This window comes from Sardina pilchardus, chromosome 23, assembly GCF_963854185.1.
Source record: "Sardina pilchardus chromosome 23, fSarPil1.1, whole genome shotgun sequence".
Taxonomy (NCBI): domain Eukaryota; kingdom Metazoa; phylum Chordata; class Actinopteri; order Clupeiformes; family Clupeidae; genus Sardina; species Sardina pilchardus.
Window position 1 is genome coordinate 16,164,879 of NC_085016.1, and position 9,329 is coordinate 16,174,207.

At 47.7% G+C, this 9,329-nt stretch overlaps 1 long non-coding RNA gene across 1 annotated transcript; it reads left to right on the forward strand.

The window, feature by feature from the left end:
• Positions 1-231: 231 nt before the first annotated feature.
• Positions 232-6,882, forward strand: LOC134071397 (uncharacterized). The gene is made up of 4 exons (XR_009937064.1): positions 232-348; positions 567-642; positions 5,724-5,787; positions 5,870-6,882. It is a non-coding gene; the product is annotated as an uncharacterized LOC134071397 (long non-coding RNA).
• Positions 6,883-9,329: the final 2,447 nt, after the last annotated feature.

The window sequence follows — 9,329 nt, forward strand, 5'->3', positions numbered from 1 at the left end:
CAGCAGCTGACCTGAAGACCTCGGACCAGGACCCTCCTGATCTTCTGGATTTGTCTGGCGCCTTCTCGTCAACTGAACAATCTACTTTATTCTGCCAGTAGAATTGCACAAATATGGAGGAGGAGATGCAACAATTGAGAGAGCTGATTACTCAGCTTAAGACTGACAATGCACAGCTCCGTCAAGAGCGGGCTGCAGCAAATGCTAATGACTCTGCCTCTCCCTCTAGACGGCCTCTGCCTGACAACCCTGGTCCATCACGAAGTGATCCAGCTCGGGGTCCATCTGTCGAAAGGCTGATATTTGTTCCCCGTGACCGTAAATGCCCATCATTTAGGGGTGCTTCAGGTATGTTAATTGATGAGTGGGAGGAGGAAGTGCGGGCATGTATGAGGGCCCGTCATCTTTCTGTAGTAGACCAAGCCTTTTTTATTTATGACCATTTAGAAGGGGAAGCACGGGACGAAATTAAATATCGCTCTGATGCAGAGCGGGAAAACCCAGAAAAGGTCTTTGAAATATTGCATGAACTGTATGGGTGTTCTAAGTCCTATGTGTCCCTACAGGAAGCGTTTTTTTCAAGAAAACAGCAAGAGGGAGAGAGTCTACTTGAGTTTTCCATAGCATTGATGCATCTAATGGGTAAGGTCAAACAAGCTGCACCACGTGAAGTTCTTAATGTTGAGGTGATGTTACGTGACCAGTTCATTGAGCATGTGTATGACGGTTCCCTCCGTAGAGAACTTAAGCAGCTGGCACGGCGTCAACCTGCAGCCACTCTATTAGAAGTCCGTAGCGAGGCTTTGCGGTGGGAACGGGAGGGAATGCCAGGGGGCACCCGGGGACGTAGTCACTCTATGTCATCAGCCTATGGTTATCAGTGTAAAGTGTCTGGCGAACCTCACCATGTGGTGGGGCCCCAGGGATCTGAAATGGTTGAGCTTAAAGAGATTCTTAAGCGGCAGCAAGAACAGCTCAACCAATTAACACAGAGCATGGCTATGCTACAGGCAGGACAGAAGCAGGGCAGACCCCTTCGAGACACCCCTGTAGTATGCAACAGGTGCCTGAAGCCTGGGCACTTTGCAAGGGAATGTGATGGAGAAAGAGTCCCTTTTCGCTCTCGATCCATGTCTCTAGTCTCTGCCAGGAATAGCAACCCTAGGCCCTCCAATTCCAACCAGGAGTTGGGAAACTAATGCCCACTGAATTGCGGAGCCACAGTTCAGGTGGGGCAGCTCTTGGCTCTAACAGTAATATGGGGGGGATGGGTGCTGTGGCTAAGCTTATGTCGTCATGCCCACACTTAGAGGTTAACATTGGAGGGGTTAATGTTGCATGTTTGATGGATACTGGGTCAATGGTGTCCACATTAGTTGAGAGCTTCTTCTTGGAGCATTTTAAACCTTGGGGCCAGGACCGATTACAATCCTGTCACTGGCTGCAACTCAGGGCCGCAAATGGATTGGCAATCCCTTATGTTGGTTATCTTGAACTAGAAGTCTCCCTTTGTGGGAAGATCATCCCAGGATGTGGCATCTTGGTGGTCAAAGACCCCCCTGGGGGTTCTAGGGTTCCTGGTGTTCTAGGAATGAATGTTATTAGTAAGTGCTATGAGGTTCTTTTTGTGCAACATGGAACATCTTTGTTTGATCTACCCCCTGTCTCCCAGGCCCCAAGCACCCTTGTCCATGCCCTGCAGCAGTGCCACCAGTTCGCTCCGGTCTCCCCTAGCTTAGTGGGTAAAGCGAAGTTGCGGGGACAACAGTCTGCTCGCATTCCAGGGGGATCAACTAAGTTTGTGGCTGCTACTTGCTCTGATCGGTTGGCTGGGGCTTCAGTCCTGTTTGAACCCCCCGATTCTGGTTTGCCTGAGGGACTGCTGTCCTCTCCAGCACTAGTGCAAGTCTCTAGGGGGACTGTTTACGTACCTATTGTAAATGTAGGGACTACTGACATCATGCTGTACCCACACACGGTACTAGGGACCTTGAGTTGCGTAGATGTGGTTAGCCTCCCTAAAGATATTGCTGAAGTCCAGTCAATAGGAGCCATCACCGTAGCAAAGCCTCAAGCTAGTTCCATCCAGACCCAGATTGAATCCCTTGATCTATCTTCTCTTGATGATGCTGATCAGACTTTGGTTAGGTCTTTGCTGCTTAAATACCAGGGTGTGTTCTCAACCCATGACGGGGATTTAGGTTGCACTAATTTGATCGAACATGAGATCCCGGTACTGGATGAGATTCCTGTTCGGCAGCGTTATAGGCGGTTGCCACCCTCCGAGTATGATGTCGTAAAGGCTCATATTAACCAGTTGCTCGAGGCACAGGTCATTAGAGAGAGTTGTAGCCCCTACGCCTCCCCTATTGTCCTGGTCCGCAAAAAGGATGGGACCCCACGGCTGTGTATAGACTATCGACAACTGAATGCCAAGACCCGCAAAGATGCCTTTCCCCTCCCTCGTATTGAGGAGACGTTGGATGCACTTTCTGGGGCTTGCCTCTTTTCAACCATGGACTTGGCTAGTGGTTATAATCAGGTTCCGGTGCTGGAGAGGGATAAACCAAAAACCGCATTTTGCACACCCTTTGGTCTTTTTGAATACAATAGGATGCCCTTTGGGTTGTGCAATGCCCCTAGTACATTTCAGCGCCTCATGCAGCGGATCTTTGGCGATCAGAACTTTCAGTCATTGTTGCTATACCTAGATGATGTGGTGATTTTTTCATCTACTGTCTCACAGCACGTGGAACGGCTTGAGGTGGTCTTGCAGCGCCTGCAGACAGAAGGACTGAAGGCTAAGCTTGAAAAGTGTGCCTTCTGCAGACCAGAAGTGGCGTATCTTGGGCACGTGATCTCTGGGGCCGGCGTTTCCACAGACCCCAAAAAGGTCGAAGCCGTAGCCAATTGGTGTCGTCCACGTCAAGTGACAGAGCTCCGTTCCTTCTTGGGGTTCGCCAGCTACTACCGCCGTTTTGTGGAGGGCTTCGCAAAATTGGCGGCACCCCTGCACAGGCTGGTGGCGGAGCTAGTAGGAACCAAGAAGAGGAAGGGTACCGGAAGGGACTTTATGGAGGCATGGACAGAAGACTGCGACCGTAGTTTCGAGAGTTTGAAGACCAAACTCACCACTGCCCCGGTGCTGGCGTATGCCAACTTCACTCTACCTTTTATCCTAGAGATTGATGCCAGCTATGGGGGCCTGGGGGCAGTCCTCTCTCAGGAACAGGAAGGACGAGTTAGGCCCATAGCTTTTGCTAGCCGGGGTCTGCGCCCTCCAGAACGGAACATGACAAACTACAGTTCCATGAAGCTCGAGTTTTTAGCCCTGAAATGGGCAGTCACGGAAAAATTCCGTGAATACTTGCTGGGACATAAATGCACCATCTACACGGATAATAACCCTTTACGCCACCTTGGAACTGCAAAGCTAGGTGCAACAGAGCAGCGGTGGCAGGCTCAACTTGCCCTGTTCGATTACGAGCTCAGATATCGGCCGGGCAAAAGCAATGGGAATGCGGATGCATTGTCCCGGCAACATCTAGACTCTGATCCTCACCCCCAAATTGCTGAAGTCCTCGGGACCCCCCTCCCCATACCTTTACAGCAAGTAGTAAACCCACTGCAATCTTCTCAGTTCAGCCAATCTGCCACCCCGGTCTTTCCTTCTCAGACTGCCTGTGATCTGCGTGCCTTACAGACAGAAGATCCTGACATAAGGGCTATCCTGAGCTTCTGGAGACAGAAGAGACGACCGACCTTCAGGGAACGCCAACACCTCTCTGCCTCCTCCATGGCCCTGCTGCGGCAATGGCAGAAGTTGATGGACCTGGGGGGTGTGCTGCATCGACGGACCTATCGCTCTGATGGCGGGGAGGAGGTCCTCCAACTCGTCTTGCCTGCTGCTATGAAGGCTACCGTGCTCACCCAGCTTCACCAAGACCACGGCCACCAGGGGATCGAACGAACACTGGAGTTGGTCCGTCGACGCTGTTTTTGGCCAGGCATGGCAGCAGAGGTAAAACAGTGGTGTATGGAGTGCGAAAGGTGCCAAGTGGCAAAGAATTCCACTGTGGGGGCCCAGAGTTACATGGGCCACCTTTTGGCCTCACGGCCAAATGAAATCTTGGCCGTGGACTTTACGGTTCTAGAACCATGTCACAATGGGGTGGAAAATGTTCTGGTCCTTACAGATGTGTTTACTAAATACACCCTGGCCATCCCCACCCGTGATCAGCGTGCGCCCACTGTAGCCCAAGTTCTGGTGAACGAGTGGTTTTTCAAGTTCGGCATACCAGCCCGGCTCCATTCTGATCAGGGGCGTTGCTTTGAAGGCTCAGTCATTCAACAACTCTGCCACTTCTATGGCATCGTTAAGTCCCGTACCACGCCGTACCACCCAGCTGGCAACGGACAATGCGAGCGCTTTAATAGAACTATGCACAATCTGCTACGCACATTGCCCAACACGAGGAAAAGGGAGTGGGCCACCTACCTCCCCCAACTTGTCTTCTGCTACAATAGCACTCCGCATCAGTCAACGGGTGAGTCCCCCTATCTTCTCATGTTCGGGCAGGAGCCCCGGTTGCCGACCGACTTCCTGTTGGGTAGAGTTCAAGAGCCCGACATTGGCACGGTGCATGACTGGGTACAGGAGCACCGCACCCGTCTCCAGGTGGCGTTCACAAGGGCCCAGGAGCGCCTGAACGCTGCGGCCTTGAGCCGCAAGGAACATCATGACCGTGGTGTGAAAGAGGCCAGATTGCTCGAGGGCCAACAGGTCTATCTGAGAGAGCATGGAATAAGAGGGCGCCAGAAAATTCAAGACCTTTGGAGCTCCACGGTCTACCAAGTTGTGAGGGCCCCAGTAGGAGAGGGAGCAGTTTATACGATTGCACCAGTGGATGACTTGACGAGGAGTAAAAATGTGCATCGCACCATGCTTAAAGCTAGATTGGGGACGCCAAGCCAAGCTACACCGGCACCCATACCTCCCCAAACTTCACAGATGCCCTCACTTCTACCAGAAGATGACCCTGATCCGGATTTATGGGTACAGGTGACTAACCCGGAGCCTCACTCCAGGGAGCCTGCATCTCCCCGGACGACTGAGACCCTGGTTGACGAGATTCCGCCTACCGCTGAACTCTCCCCTGACCGTCCGAACCAGACCGCTGAGCACTCTGTGCTTACAACTACTACTGCACCTGCACCCCTTACGTTCCAAGAGGAGTCTCCAACTAATCCCCTTCGAAGAACGTCCCGAGCAAAAGCTGGACAGCATTCCAACGTGTATCATCTGCCTCAGAGTGCATGTCCATCTGCAACTGGGGGTGCGACCTCCTCTTGACTTGTGCCTCAGACCCCCCACTCTGCCCCCCCCCCCCTCCACCCTTCTGTGGCTTATCGTCGGGCCGACGATAAAACACTGGAGGGGTGGATTGTAGCCAGTTGCATTCCTGCTCTGTCTGTCCCTTCCTGCTTCCCCTACGCACTGAATGAACGTGTGTTTGCCCCGCCCCCCTTGTTAGTGGAGATCATTCATTCAGGCCATGGCGTAGTATAAAGGAGTCTGGTAGGTAAGACCACCTTCCTCTCTGTCTCCCTCCCGATCTGTCCCTGGGTTTCATACAGGAGCCTATCGCCAGGTATGCCGAAATTCCGCTGAATGTTTTGTTATTTATGCTTAAGCGTTAACACTTTTCCCTTTCCACCTGTAGCTCACTCGGGCATTGCCATATGGAACCCGACCGGCGCGTAGCCCTAGTTGTCTCTCCTCTGCAGGTATGCATGTTCAAAATATTTATCTCCCCTAATTAGTCACACGGAGTCTTTGTTTGATGCCATTGTCTATGTATACTTGCAGCTTATGACCACGGCCCGGTGTGTTCGTGTAGTGTCCTTTACGGCTTAGATCAATGGCCACGAGTTTTGGTATGTATGAAACCTGAATGTTGTTGCCGCTTTTGTTGCACATACGATAGATCTGATGATTTACTATTTCCATTACAGGTCGCATGGCTTAGCCCCGCTGTCTGTTTAGTGTGGTCATGCTGCTGTCTTGTCCATAGCGTTAGTATAGGTCTAGGCTAATTTCCTGTGTTTACGCTACAGCTCCTCCGCGTTGCGGTAGGTTTCCTGGGGCGGTTTGTGGTGCTTGCGTGTGCTTGCTTGGGATTTCCCTGTTATGTCCGTTTCCTTGTTTTGTTTGCTTGTGCGCTTTCTTTTGGCTTGTGTATATCCGTGTGTGCCTCGTTTGTTTTGTTTGGTTTCGGTTGCCGTGTCGCCCCCCCCCCTCTAGAGTAATGCATGCGGGTGGGTTGTTTTGTGTGTAGCTTTATTTTCCTTTGAATGTTGCATGCTTGTATCGCTGCTAGGGTGGTTGCCCATAATACCAACAGCTCTCTTCATTCATTTACGTATGATATGCGTGTGTGTGTTCGCTGCTGCTTCTTTTGATCAGTTTATGCTTTGGCAGGCTAGTGGTTTATCTTTGGCGGGGGTAGCTAGTCACCTGGTGGTGGGCTTGTGAAATTCACCCTGGAGTGTAGAACTATTACTGTGTATTAAGGAGTATTGGTGGTGGCTTGCTGTGACAGTGGTGTGACACTTTTCTGCAGTGAGAGTGCACGTGTGGACACCCCCTTCAGATAGCCTGCTCCCCCCTCCAGGTAAGCCCTACCTGCCGGTATAATTTTCTGTTTTCTTTTAGTGTTGCATTCCCAACCAATGTTTTAATATTAATTGTTACAACTCATGTCTATTTGTGCTGCAATCACACGCAGTACAGTAAGAACATAATAATAATAAAATATATTTTTATATCTTAACCCATGCCAGTTCTTTTCAGTACGAGCATCACATCACACTCCCTCTCCCCTCCCCCTAAACAGTCTTTTTCAATAAAGAGATATTTGATTGTACTGGAATTCACGTCTCTGCCTGTTGTATTTGAACCTGTGCAATTTGAGGTGTAATTTGTATACTTGATATTGATCTGGGGTCCCTGGACACTAGATCCAGGGTGGCGTAGTCGACAACCATCCATTGGTCCGGTCACAATTGCATAATTACAAAGTATCTTCTTGCCTTTGCATACAAATATGGCAGACTCTGACTGCCTCAGAACAGTTTATTCACAGAAAGCAAATCCAAGGATTATCCTTGTCAGAGGTTGCAGTATGCTGACATTTTACTCCACCATCAACCCATCAGAACAATGATGAAGCGAGGAGCAAGCCTGTTTTTGGTATAAATTGCATCCATATCACATACTGGTTATTATGACCGCTGTTCATTTATATGATAGTTGATATAATTAAGTAATATTTTCAAAATGTTATATGATCGACAGTCAGTCATGAGAGTAATGTATAAATGGTAACATGAAATCATTGGGCACTTAAGGACATGTAAAGGTAGGAAGTTGTGCTTATAACATGGTTATAACAATCTTGTTGAAACAAAAGTTTCAGTGAAGAACTGGGTCATCACAAACTCAATTTGATGAACTGTAAACATGAGAGGGGATATCTCTAAATATGTTCTTTCCAAATAAATGATAAATGATCCAATATTCTTGCTAGTGCCGTTTTGGGCATCGTTATTACCATGTATTTTAGGGTTTTACCATCAAGTGCAGAGGCAGCGGTGGGAAATGATATGCAACCAAGACAATCCACCCTCAGGATACAGATCCTGTACTGGAGGTAAGCAAGTCAAACAACTGAAGGAGGTTTCCCTCCAGTATTGAAATACTAGACAGGAAAGCCAATTAACAGACACAAAGACAATTTGTCCTTTCCCCATTTTTCTCCTGAAATGGCCAGAAAATCTAATAGAAAGCTTGGAGGGAGTCTGTCGAAGCATGTTTAGCTTTGCAATAAATATGCATATTTCTAATCAACATATTTATTGAATTTTTCACTGCCCAGAATGGGTGGAAATAAATTGTCAATCCTCAAGTCTCCTCATAATACACAAAGGAACGTCTTGGAATTTAGCATACAAGAGAATCCCCAGAAACATACATTTACAATATTGTGAGTTTTTAGACTTTTTAGGTCAGAGTTGGGGGGAAAGAAATAACATATTTATACTCGCACCACTTTGGAAAACAGCTTCTTATATACTAGAAATAACTCTTGGTATCCACAACTTTTGCCCCAGTTTTGTCAAAATATCTGAGGGTCCTCATTAAACAGAATTTTGTTGTCTATTCCAAAACAACTGAAATATTGATAATAAATAGACCTGATAACAAAGCCCCCACACAGTGATGAATACTAATGTCAGTAACATTTAGATGTGGTCACCATGGCTACCTCGTACATGGAGTCTTTTCTATATTTTAGTCCGTTTATAGTTACCTCTTTGACACAACTGGCAACTAGACAAATAGTTGGGCCCAATTAGTTAGCAGTCACAAACATTTCCCAAGCTGATTTAATGTGGACACTAGCCTATCATTAGTTACTCAGAAATGTGTCATTAGACAGAAGCTCATTCTAGATTGCCGTCAGATCTACGCCATGCAGACACAATGAAGAATCTAGTCTCTGTTGTGTTCTTTTGGCTTGACTTTGGTACAGCATGTTTTCATAAGCTATCAAGTTCTTGAGTCTCCTTAGGTTTGGAGATGGATGCAGACCAATAAGTATCTATTACAGGCTAATGTCTCATCCTCCATACCGGGGTCCCGTATTACTCACTGTCAGGCCCCTCACCGTGTCCCCTTTCTTGGCCATTTATCACGATTCCCAAGGATGCAGCCTATGATGCCTTTTTAATGTTTCATAAACACAACATCGATTGTTTCCTTCTCTCTCCTTCAAAAAAGGGGTCAGCTATCACATGACTGCAGCACAGACTAAATATCAATGTCCAAGGTACTGACCTCTTAAATCATCTGGCAGATGCTTGCGTTGTTCTTTAGTGTTAGTAAACTGACTAATAGTATTAGTAAAGGACCTGAGAGAGATTTGTATGCGCTTCATTTAGCGGAGAATATCTCAACTGTTCTTAACTAATATGACCCCATTGAATAACATGGGATGTGTGCCAAAATCTCTATCCGGGACGAAAGTCCTGAAAATGACCACCCTATTATCGCACTATTATCACACTACAGGTCAATGGGACTTTTTTTCCCCTTTATAGATATCTTCATAAACTTCTACCAGATTAGTCTTCATATTAAGAGAAATACTTTTTGTATTACACTTTTTCTAAAAAAATATTTCTAAATATGCAAATGAGGTGATATCTCATTAAATATGTGTATATTCACTCATGAAGCAACAGCTTTACTGAGGTGATCACAATGT